The sequence below is a fragment of the Zalophus californianus genome, chromosome 8 (genome assembly GCF_009762305.2).
Source record: "Zalophus californianus isolate mZalCal1 chromosome 8, mZalCal1.pri.v2, whole genome shotgun sequence".
Classification (NCBI taxonomy): domain Eukaryota; kingdom Metazoa; phylum Chordata; class Mammalia; order Carnivora; family Otariidae; genus Zalophus; species Zalophus californianus.
Window position 1 is genome coordinate 76,941,310 of NC_045602.1, and position 12,193 is coordinate 76,953,502.

At 49.8% G+C, this 12,193-nt stretch overlaps 1 long non-coding RNA gene across 2 annotated transcripts in view; it reads right to left on the bottom strand.

The window, feature by feature from the left end:
- Positions 1-1,428: 1,428 nt before the first annotated feature.
- The window catches only part of LOC113938106, a 40,079-nt gene continuing 29,314 nt past the window's right edge, over positions 1,429-12,193 (bottom strand). Inside the window, exons 2-4 of one of the 2 annotated variants that reach the window (XR_003524826.1) lie at positions 7,844-7,986; positions 2,260-2,371; positions 1,429-2,134 (exon numbers count right to left, since the gene is read on the bottom strand). This is a non-coding gene — a long non-coding RNA (uncharacterized LOC113938106). Of the gene's footprint in view, positions 2,372-7,843; positions 7,987-12,193 lie in introns of both variants that reach the window. The other variant, XR_003524825.1, reaches the window with a different exon arrangement.

The window sequence follows — 12,193 nt, forward strand, 5'->3', positions numbered from 1 at the left end:
CATGAATGCATACACACTCGTGTACATGCACACGCGCACATACACGCCCTCTGTTCAGAGCCCCACTCTTCAGAGGACCCACATTTCACACACACATACACACGTATGCACGCATGAATGCACACGCATGCACACACTCATGTACATGCACATGTGCACACACACGGCCTCTGTTCAGAGCCCCACTCTTCAGAGGACCCACATTTCACACACACACGTATGCACGCATGATGCACACACATGCATACAAACTCATGTACATGCACACGCACACACATGACCTCTGTTCAGAGCCCCAGTCTTCAGAGGACCCACATTTCACACACACACACACGCACGCACGCACGCATGAAGGCACACATATGCATACACTCATGTACATGCACATGCGCACACACGCCCTCTGTTCAGAGCCCCACTCTTCAGAGGACCCACATTTCACACACACACACACGTATGCACGCATGAATGCACACAGATGCACACACTCGTGTACATGCACACACGCACACACACGGCCTCTGTTCTGAGCCCCACTCTTCAGAGGACCCACATTTCACACTCACACGCACACACACACACATGCACATACTCAAAGAACATGACAGCTCCGTCCCTGCGGAGAGGGCACTCAGCGCGAACACAGCATGATCTCTCACCCTAAACATCCACGCTCACGGCTAACGCCATCCAGGCCCCAGGGAAATGCTTCTCCCCGACATTCGCGTCGTGTCCTTCAATCAAGAGGAGACCGTGTTCAAATGCTATAAAAACGTGTGGGTCGTGGGGCTGCTGACACAGACCTGGCCCTGCTGCTCTGGAGGATCGAATGGTGGAAGCTCTTAGAGGGAAGACAGATGAATTTCTCAAATCCTTCCTCTTACATAGAGCAAGAAGACAATAGAAGTAGCGTGTCTCGGTGGTGGCAAACATACATTTTCCTGCTTCTCTTTGTGGTTCCAAAGGTACTCACAGATTAGCAACGTTACAATTGTACATGGCAGCCGCAGAACACTTTCCAGTATAAAAAATTCATAATTCTCCCACATTTGCACATATAGAGGTCAAGATAGAACATGCATAAAGCATGAGACTGATTCTTTACATTGGCAACGAGACAGACATGGAACAACTATAGGATTTTATTTTCTTTTTTTAAGATTTTATTTATTTATTTGACACAGAGAGAGAGAGAGACAGCAAGAGAGGGAACACAAGCAGGGGGAGTGGGAGAGGGAGAAGTAGGCTTCCCGTGGAGCAGGGAGCCCGATGCGGGGCTCGATCCCAGGACCCCGGGATCATGACCTGAACTGAGGGCAGTCACTTAACGACTGAGCCACCCAGGCGCCGCCCCTAGGATTTTATTTTTATAAAAATGTTTACTAAGATGTAATAAATTTGCAAGACTTAAATTTAAAAATTCAGCTTTATTTAAATATTTGACATTTTTGTATTAGATAAAATGCGTTAAGTTATAGTATTGGTTACATTTGCCTTTTAATTTTAGTAGATAATTTTGAATATTTTAAAGAAAAATAACTTGGTAAAAACTTATGTGAAAATGTTTTGATCTTTTACAATTTAATTTGCATTTTTTAAATTAAAACGCACATAATTTTTTTTATTGTTTCAGTTATCTGTTGCCATATAACAAAGCCCAAAGTTTAGTTGCTGAGAAGAAATTCTTTTTAGCTCTTGCAGTTCTGTGGATTGACTGGCTCGGGCGTCACTTGGTGGCTGGGGCGAGGGGTCTCACATGGTTGCGGTCAAACCGTGGCAAGGTTGAGAGTCAAATGCAGGTTCAGCTGGGCTGTACGGCCAAGATGGCAGCATCCTGACTCTCCTAGCTGGTCTCAGCTGGAACGGCTGGACCAAGCAGAGTCTGGTGGACCGAACTGCTTTCTCCTGTGACTTTTCCACATGGCTAGCTTGGCCTCTCCATAGCATCTCAGTCTCAGAAGAAACCAACTTCTTACACGATGCCTGGTTTGTTCCAGAGCAAGCATTGTAAGAGACCCAGGTGGAAGCCAAAAGGCTCCCTATGCGCTGTCCTCAGAAATCATGTGGCATCACGGGCACTGCTTTCTATTGGCCAAAGTGAGTCACAGGGACGACGCAGATTCCAGAGAGCGGCCTGCACGAGGTCATGAATACCAGGAGAGGTGGTTTTCACTGGGGGCTAGCTTTGAAGACTAGCCCTCTGCACCGCACCCCCCGATGAATCACATCCCTCACACATCCGAATGACTGTACACTCACCCCCGAGGCCGCCCGAAGTCTCATCCAGGACTTCAACATCTACATCAGGTCCGGAGGAGAGGAGGCCCCTCAGGTGTGGGTGCTTGGAGATGGCTCTTCTTGACTTGAAGTTCTGTGAAAAAAAGAAACGAGTTGTCTCCCTCCGCCAAACCCCACAAACAGTAAGGAGGTAGGCACGGGATAACTGCATTAGATGCTGTCATTCAAAAAGGGGAAGAAACTTGTGCAGAGAGCAGTTCTGAAATTAAGCCGATTCCTTAATCAGGGCCCAGTCCTGTTCTCTGTGGCTCTTGGCCATACTCTGAGTTATCCTTCGTTTTCTAGAAGAAATAAATGGTCAGTGTTTATAGCCACATTGACTTCTCAACCTGTTTCTTGCCCATTAGAAAGGACTCTTCGGGGGCGCCTGGGTGCCTCAGTCAATAAAGCGTCTGCCTTCAGCTCAGGTCATGACCCCAGGGTCCTGGATCGTGAGATCAAGCCCCGTGGTGGGCCCCCTGCTCAGCGGGGAGCCTGCTTCTCCCTCTCCCTCTGCAGCTCCCCCTGCTTGTGCTCTCTCTCCCTCTCTCTCTCTCTGTGTCAAATAAATAAATAAAATCTTAAAAAAAAAAAAGGACTCTTCGTTTTGAACAGTCTCTGTCCCTTTCAATCCAAGCTGAAAAAATATTTTTAAAATATGTGGGTTTCTTATATACTAAATTAAATCCTATTCCATTAAAGAAAAGGTCCCTCTCACTTTAAGCCACTTGTGAGGTTGTGGTGAGATTCTCAGTTCAGTCCTATTGTTCAGCAGAGAGGACCTAGGAGGTACCCCTTTACATTCTTATAAGTCCTGGTGTGTATCCAAAGGGTCTAAAGACATGCCCTTAAATATTTCTAAGGTCTTGACAGAGGGTCTTACAGGCACACCTTTGACTCTACCTGAGAACACATTTTACTGGCAACACCCAGGATTTTCTTTGCCCTGAGGCCAGGCCTTGCTTTTTGAGCCTTTTGCTGGCTGGAATATAGACCTGGCCTCCTCAGTTACTAATCCTGCTCCGAAACTTCTTTAGCTCATCTTGACCTTTTCCTATTTTATCAGCGTCATCTGGAAGAAGCTAATTAGCACTTTCAACTTTCTGCTTGGAACTGGCCTTAGACGTGGCACAAGTTCATAGGCACCCCTTCTATTTTCCCCATTACTATAGGGGATGGTCTCACATAATTCTGCCAGTGCATGGCTTATGTCCCCTTTTCTCCAGTCTCCAATACCCTTTCCTTACCGTGTTTCACGACTTCCATAATATTCTCCCCAAGGTTCTTCAGCTTCTGCCCCCCATTTGCTTTCTGTCCCAAAGCAAATGCCACAGGTTTTAAGTTTTTGTTACAAAACTCCCTTCCAACACTGTGGTAGCTGGTCTCCAAAGAAGGCCCCAGTGAACAAACCTCCTGGTATTTGCGTGGTCTGGGGACCCTGTGTGGTCCTCCCACACTGAAGCTGGGCCGTGACTCATGCTAACACATAGGACACAGTGGATATATGCTGCATAAGTTTTGGACGTAGACTTTAGCTTCTTCCTCTTCCTTTTTGGAATACTCGCTTCTGGGAGTCCTGCTACCGTTTGCGAAGTCTAGCTATCCTACTAGAGGGATCATGTGGACGGAGAAGGACCCAAGGATTATATGAAAAGAAGGAAAGGACCGGCCGTCCCGGCACCCAAATTGAGCCTCTTGATGATTCCTGCCCCACCCACTAGCTAGCCACAACCACATGAGAATTTCAAAGCAAGCAGCAGAGGAGATGCTCAGCTGTGCCTGGTCAACCCACAGACCATGGGAGATAATAAAATCATCTTTAATATTGCTTTAAACCACCAAGCTCTGGAGTGTTTTGTTACATGGCAATAGCTGGGTAAAACAACTCTGAATACAATCACACTTGGTTTTTAATCCTGTAGGTCATTACTGTTCACTAGAACACAGACTATGAGTTCTCTATTATAAAAGCATGATGACTGGTTTTGCTGAAATTAAGACAAGAAAATAAATCTCAAAGAACAAATACATGCTAATATATGAATTATTAACGTCTTTATTGTATTATTCATCCAAACATCACTGGCCCTTCCACAGAACCCCTGGTGTACTTAATAATCATTTAATTCAGTTGTCTTCAGTATTTTGTAAACTTTCAGTCATGTAAAAGTCATAACTATATATGTAGTTTCAATTTTATCATCTTGAAGGTAAACTCGTAACGGTTGAAGTGTAGAACATATTTCAATGAAGAGTTTGTTAGCTTGACTTACAACTTTTACATATTTAGACATATGGTCTGTGGGCCTCCACTTATACCCTTCTCCCAGGAGTGGCTAGCACCAGAACCAACATGACAGGTGCCTGACCAAGGGGGAGCAGCAGAGGTACCACAAGAGCCAAAAGGGAACTTGGATACGTAACTAGGCCGGAAGGAACACCCGAGCAACCACCAGAAAAGACCAGAGAGGAGCATGGGGTCAAGGGCGGGCGGGAATGAGGTGGGGTGGAGTGGGGTGCTGAGAAGCCCACCTGCCCCATCTGCAGAGCCAATCACTGCTCCACTGGCCAAACTTAAATGGCCTGGCCTGGCCTGGCCTGGGACCAGGTGCAGGAACACCACAGAGCTAAACCCATCCCCAGAGTCGTCCTGAAACCTGACTTATTCTGGGGAGCATACCATCCTTCCGAGGCCCCCAGGTTCAGGCCCAGGCCCAGTGCTAGGTCAGGAGGGATCTATAGTCAAACTGAGTCAGAATTTGCTACTAATGAGTATCTGAGATTCATGCTTTCTACATCCAATCATTTTTACAATTGCGAATGTGCTTCCTTTCCCCCATAGTTTCCTTCCAAGAATTATATCTGAAACACCCTCATCTTTTCTTTGCAAAATTAAGGTGAAAAAGATCTGTCCACATTTTCGTTAAAAGTGTCGAGTGGGGAGAAGAGAATAGGGGACAAGGAGGTTGAGTCGAGGAGGTGACAGGAGCTGCGGATCTTCTTGAAGACCTGGAGAGCCGGACATGTGTGTGACCAGGATCACACCTATGCCTCAATTCTGCAGGGCTGGTGCAGTAGATGATCTGGTCCCGAGACTACACATGTCTGGGGCCTGGGTACAGCTACCTGCCTGGGCTCTCCTTGCTGGTATAGGGGGTCTCTGGGCATGAGACTCTCAGATCTTTCCAAGGGGAGCAGTTGAGGAGCATGGCCACCCTTATGCTGGAGGACAGGCTCACAGCTCCAGTGTGGAGGGAGCATTGCCTGATTTTGAGTCCTCGTTCTACCTCTTTCTAACCTGGAGGCCTTAGGCAAATTACCTAATCCCTTTGTACCTCTGTCTCCCAATCAGTAAAACTGGGATGATGATGATGATGATGGATGATGGTGATATACCTGCCCCACTGGGCTGTTGAGAGGATTAAATGAGTAACACAGGTAAAGTGCTAAGAACAGAACTTGGGACAGGGGAAGTGCTAAGGTTAATGGCTGCCAACAGAGAAAACAGTCCAGGAGAAAGATGGGGCAAATGCAAACTTCCGTGAGGGTTGTTACTCGGTTAAATGCAGATGCATTAAGGAGTACTCAGATCTATTCAGGCCGGAAATCTTCACGTGGCTCAGAGCTAGTGCCCTGGCCAGGAACAGAGGTGTCTCTCATGCAACAGCCAAAATATATTTTATTTTATTTTTTAAAGATTTTATTTGTTTATTTGACAGAGAGAGACACAGCCAGAGAGGGAACACAAGCAGGGGGAGTGGGAGAGGGAGAAGCAGGCTTCCAGCCCAGCAGGGAACCCGATGTGGGGCTTGATCCCAGGGCCCTGTGATCATGACCTGAGCTGAAGGCAGACGCTTAATGACTGAGCCACCCAGGCGCCCCCAAAGTATTTTTTTTAAAAGGTCTCCTTGGGTCCAGATTAAAATTGCCACCCAAGGCAAGGAAATATGACTTTGGATGCCAGTGACTCTGGTTTGTCCTGGATTTCTTGTACACTTAGGAAGCCTTATCTTCCCCCCTACGGAGCCTCATCCTATGACACACTGAACATTGGACTTGAAGTTAAGACTTGAGGTTGAAGATTTGCAGGGCTACCTCAGGCACATCCCTTCCAATCTCAGAGACTGTTTCTGGTCTATAAAACGAGGGGGCTGGACTAGATACTCAAAGTCCCCAGTTACTCTAACATTCTGGGACAATGATTGCTCACCCCCTGCCCAAGCCTGGTCCTGGACAAAAGCCCACATCCGGTACAGTGTCCACATCAACAAGGGGCCAAGGAAAGCCATCAAGGCAGCCCCTGGGGCTTGGTTGAGCCTCCTTGCCCTCCCCATTTGCAGAGAGCTCTACCCCAGGCCCAAGAAGCCCAGGGGACTTCCCAGTTGGGCCCACCTCAAAACGTCTAGTAGGGCTGTCTCTGGGATGGAGGTGAAGAACAAGAGCCAGGCTTGGGCAAGCACAGAGGAGTTAAGACCATGGCCCAGGGCCGTATCCCATATGCACAAAGGACAAGGGGGTGGAAGGAGGCCAAAGGGTCCTGAGGTCCCAGGGAAGGCCAAAATGTGATTTAGCCCTTGGAGGTGAAGGCAAGTCTGGCCTCCTCTCCCAAACCATGCTGAGACCCCCAAATGGGTGGGGGCTGTGAACCCAATGTCCACTATAGCAGGTGCTGTATTGGAGCCATTTGGAAGCTCACTCCCTGAGAACTATCATATTAGGTCACTGACTCAGAAGGCTAGAAGGTTCGGCAAGGTTCAGAGCCATGGTTCAGCATGCATGTTGCAGGGATCCCATGCCTTGCAAAGTGTCTTATGACTATAGAAGTGCATCTACCTATATGTAGAGGTTTCTTCACATCTGTGGGAGAATCTGTGATTGAGCCTGGGGCATCCGTGTGAAAGACAGCAGAATAGCAGGCAGCTATGTGTGCAGGCTCTGAGGCCAGATTGCCTAGGCTTGAATCCCAACGTCGCCAATTACTAGCCATATGATCTTGAGCTGTCACCTCTATGTGACCCAGTTCACCCATCTGTTAATTGGGATAAATAACAATACTAATTCATAGAGTTGTTGTAAGGATTCCATTGCCCTGAACCCTCATGTATGCTAGAACAACACCTACTAAATTTCCAATAGGTAGTAAATTTCCAATAGGTGTTTGTCAGCATTACCATGTATGAGCATATCCACATGTGCAAACGTAGATTCAAGTGCTCCCATGTAAAGATTTATGGGCGTCCATAGGTCTTTGAGTATAAGAAGGTACACATCTGGGTGTCTGTGTCTCTGTGCGTTTGAGAACTTCTGGTGCACCCACTGATAATGACAACTGGCATTTATTGTGTGCTTACTGTGTCAGGCACCGCTCTAAGAGTTCTACAGGTATGCACGTGCAAACACACGCAAATGTGAGCAGCTGAGCACGTGTCCAGTCATAGGCACCAGTGAGGACCTGTGGGCGTGGCCTCTCAGCCCCGCCCAGTGAGCCCCCCTTCCTGAGTTAGCTGTGTGAGAGATGAAGGCAAGACAGAGGATTCTGCCTGTGGAGAAAGCCTTCACATTTTACCTGTCATGGTTCCTTTGCTTCCATTGTCCAGGGTAAGGTTGTAAGCATAAAAGTATATTTGCAAATGGATGAATGTGCTTTTCTTTCTTGTCCTCATGAGTTCGTGACCTTCATCTTCCTTGGCCTGAGGCATCCATCTCTGCCTGAAGAGAGACAAGGCTGAAGGTTTGATTGTAGGCAGAATGAACAGAAAAAAAGAAAAAATGCTGTAATGTTTGGCATCTGACATGCAAAATAAGATTCTGTTAGGTCAAAAGTCTTCTGAACCAGGCTATTCTTTTAAGAGCGCAATTTCTGGATCCCTTCCTTCATCTCTCTTCTTGGGTGTGACCATGGTGTTTTATGTAACAGCTGCCCAGGCCAGAGGAGAAAGGGCTTTGGTCCTCTCCTTCCTGCCCAGGGGATAGCAGGGAGGGGCCGGGAGGAAACCCGAACAGTCCCATCTGGCTTTGCTCCAGAGAAGGAACCCCAGGGAGGGGCCCCCGTCCCCATCTCCCTTTGGAACTCTGGGAGGAACAGCATCCCAGGCTGCTCTGAACCAGCCCGGCCTCTGCCTCTGACACCAGGGCCCCCTGGGCAAAAGCAGAGGAAACAGCCTCAGTGGTTGGACTTCACAAGCCAACTTCAGTTGCCACCGGGCTGGCTGCCATGTTGTGAGCCAGCAGGCCAGCCAGGACCCTGGTGGCACAATGAGGAGATGCCACAGGAGGAGAGGTAACACTCCTGGACCGTTGGGAAGCCCTCCAGGAGGCAGCGGGGATGAACCAGGTGCAGCAGGCTGGTCAGCCGGGGACATGTCGAGGCCCTGGGCAGACAAAGAGGGACCAGACCAAGAGTGACATAAACTCAGCTTCAAGTGCAATCCATGGCTGGCCAGGGACAAGAGATCTTGCTGGGAACCCAGAGGAAGCCACCCCCTAGACAACTCCTCACTGCCACCCAATGTCCCATAAGTTGCTCTTGAGTGTCCACACGCCTTGACACCATCTTAGTGGGAGAAGCTAAGGAAGATGGTCTGAGAACTGGGCACTCACTCCAAGAGAAACAAACCATCACCGAACAGGACAAGCTAAACCATCAGGCCCTGGTTAAAATCAAGTTGACTATTTCATTGGTTTTCTCCCTAATCATCAGGTAGGGGTTGGGAGAAAGGCCAGATTCGTTAGAGATGAATAAATAAATTGCTTCTTTTCTGCACAGATGAACTGAAGTGTGAGTTAAATTTTCAACCCTGTTGCACACACAAAAAGAGAGGACCCGCCCACCTCTGCCCTGCCCCAGCCCCCATATGCCAGCTGGCCTTTCCAACTAAAGACAATGACCCCGGCCGAGGACAAGTCCTGGCCTCCGGATCCTAAGTTGCCTCGTGTGGGACGGAGTCATGGCAGAGCAGGACAAGGTCGCCCTTCCACCCAAGTGCACGCATCAGCCTTCTTGGGCTCATGCACCCCAGCTCCCCTCCTCCTGGCTTGTCTGTGTTTTTCTGAGGGAAAGAACAAGGTTCTAATTCTCTTTCCAGGCCCTTCCTGTCCAGGGCATTTGGGCTCCCAGCCCTGGCCGCTTTCTCAGAGGCCGCTCAGATCCCTCCTTCCCCCGGGGGAAGGTGGGACTATGGGGTGTGAACTGAGTGAGGTCCAGGGTCCTACACATGGTGCCTGGTAGGAGGGGGTGTAGACGGGGATGGGGGGGGGGAGGAGGGATCCGCACATAGGGAGGGCGATGCTGCCACCTGCTGGAGCCCGGGAGAGAGACAGCCCAGCTGTGGAGCCACGGACCGCTTGCCTTGGGTAAAACCACTTCTGAGTCTTGCACTCAAATGATTCGCTTTCTTTTTTCCAGAACGGCGTCCCCCCTATTCCTTCATTTGGCCATTTGGTTTGCAGGTTGGAGCAAGATCACCATCCCGTTTTACAGATGAGGAAACATGCCCAAGAGACAAATGCCATCTAAAGTCACATTACTGGGGATGGCTTGAAGGCAACATTTGGTCTCCGGCCTCCCAACCAAGAGCTGTGTCCCCTCCTCAGTGCTCAGACGAGGGTGCCGCAGGGAATGAGAGGGGCCCCCATATGCACGCAGTTGAGAAGGCCATCTCCAGCATCCAGGGAGACGGTATGAGGGAGGGAGGGGGCATGTACATCTTCCTGCTGGGACCCATGCGCCAGGCAGTAATGGCCCCCCTGCCTTTGGCTCAGGGCCTGTATGCCCACAGCGCTTCTGTTTCCTAAGGATTCCACACACACATTACTGCATGGATCATTTCGGCTGCTTCGGCTCCGTTTTCTGGAATGCCGCAAGGGCAGGCAGGCTACCAGGGAAACCCTGACCAATGACTGTCCTGATTCACTGGGAAGAGTTTGTGCCACAACAAGGTTGACACCTTAACACATTTTCCCCCATAAATTGTCTTTTAATGTCCTTGCTGCTTTTCTGTTGAGAACATCAGGCTGTTTGCTTCTGTATTAAACAGGAAAAGGTTACTTATTTGGAACCCTCTGAATTTTGAAACTGTGAGTATATTACCTACCAAATTAAAAAGGAGGGGGGATGACACTGTAAATACAAATGAAACAAAATATTTTAATTGATTCCATGTGAAGAGTTGAGGAATGAAAATTTAATATTAAAAAAAAAATTCCTAAGGGGAATTTCTGTCACAGCACTCTGCCCGGACACCAGGGAAAGGCAAAATTGTAAAGCAGCCCCCACCCTTTGCTTCTGTCTCACTGCCAAGCACCCCTCTTTCCTGAAGCCCTCCTGATGCTCTCCCACTCGCCACAGCGATGCTCTGCTCTTGCCCTCGGTGAGCTTTGCTCAACTCCCCCATGCAGACACCATCACATGTCACATGCCAACATCAGCACGCAGGCCAAGCCCGCTGTTAGGCAGTTGATACACAGCAAGTCACCACCTGGCGCTGGCGTGGGCTTTGAAAAAGAGGGAAAAGCTTGTTGTGGTAATGTTTCTTGATGAGAATCTAGACGGCCCAATTCCTTATATACAAAATAGGTGATGAGGGTCCTCGAAGGGCCAGCGTCCTCGAAGCCATTTTCCCCAATGGCGAGGGCTCCTGGAGGACAGCTGGGGACCGTTTCGATGGCCCCCACTGAGGATGTCCTGTGGTCAGCAGGGGGCAGACTGGCCCAGAAGGCCCCCAGCTTGGGGGCACCCAGGCCATCTCGGCCTCCCAGCCCTTCCAGCCGAGGCGTTCCCTTGGCCAAAACAATCTGTGGGACAGAAAAGGTGCCTCTTCTCAGCCCAAGCCCCACACCCCCCTCCCACCATGGAGCGAGTCCGCTTGTCCTGATGTGTTTTGTGCACACTGGGAGATGATTCGGGCCGGTGTTATAAACCCCTTAGTTCCAGTAACAGCAACATCTACCCTCCTCCTGAAAGCAGTGCTCACCGGTCACCCTCACTGCCAAGACTCTGCATTGGCCCAAGCCTCCTCCTCTCCTGACCGACCTCCTGACCTTCTCTTCCCTCTCTTCTTGGCCTGCCAGAGTCCGGGCAAGACAGAAAGCTACGGACCGGCCCCAGGGTGCCTGTAGGCTGCAGATTAAATAAAGCTCAGTGGCTGGTCCTGTGGTTGGCTCTGCACCAGGGGAGTGCTGGGGGGAGCCTTCTAAGGCAGAGCCACAGCGCCACCTCGTGGTAAACTGCCACATGCGCAGCCAGGCCAGAGCCAGCCGAAAGAACCTTCCTACACAGGGGCCTCTTCCTTAGCTATTCCACTGTCCAGTCCTCAGGGTCTTCCCTTCTCCTGGATCCCAGGAGAGCCCCGTCCCTGAGGATTGAGGGCCAACTGCCAAACTGAAGTCCTAGCCACATCTCTGACACACACACCCCCATACACAAAGCAAAACACCTAGAAAGGGCCTGGGTTTCTGTGTCAGGGAGACCGGGTACTCCCGTGTCCTCTGTTCGGCAGATGTCTGAGCTCAGGCAATTACATAACCTCGTGAGCCTCAGTGTCCTGCCTCTAAAATGGGGGCAGTAAAAAGGCTGCCAAGGAATATATTAGGTAACAAAGGCCCTAGAGCAGGGGCTGGCTCTCCGCAGGGGCTGGCTCTCCGCAGGGGCTCAAGAAACGATGGTTTCCTTTCCTTTCTGCCCGGGCTTGGCGCCTGGAGAACCCGGACTTACTCAAAGGCAGGATTGAGGGGACAATCAAAACCCAGAGTCTAGGATGGGAAACGATTCTACCTCAGCAGCTCCAAGAAACCGTTCTGAGCCACTTCGTCCAACACTCTTTGCGTCTCTTGGAAACATCTCATTTAGGATGACCAAGCCGCCTGGTTTGCCAGGGTCCAGGGGTCTTCAGAGTGAGGGACCTTCCGCGCTAAAGGT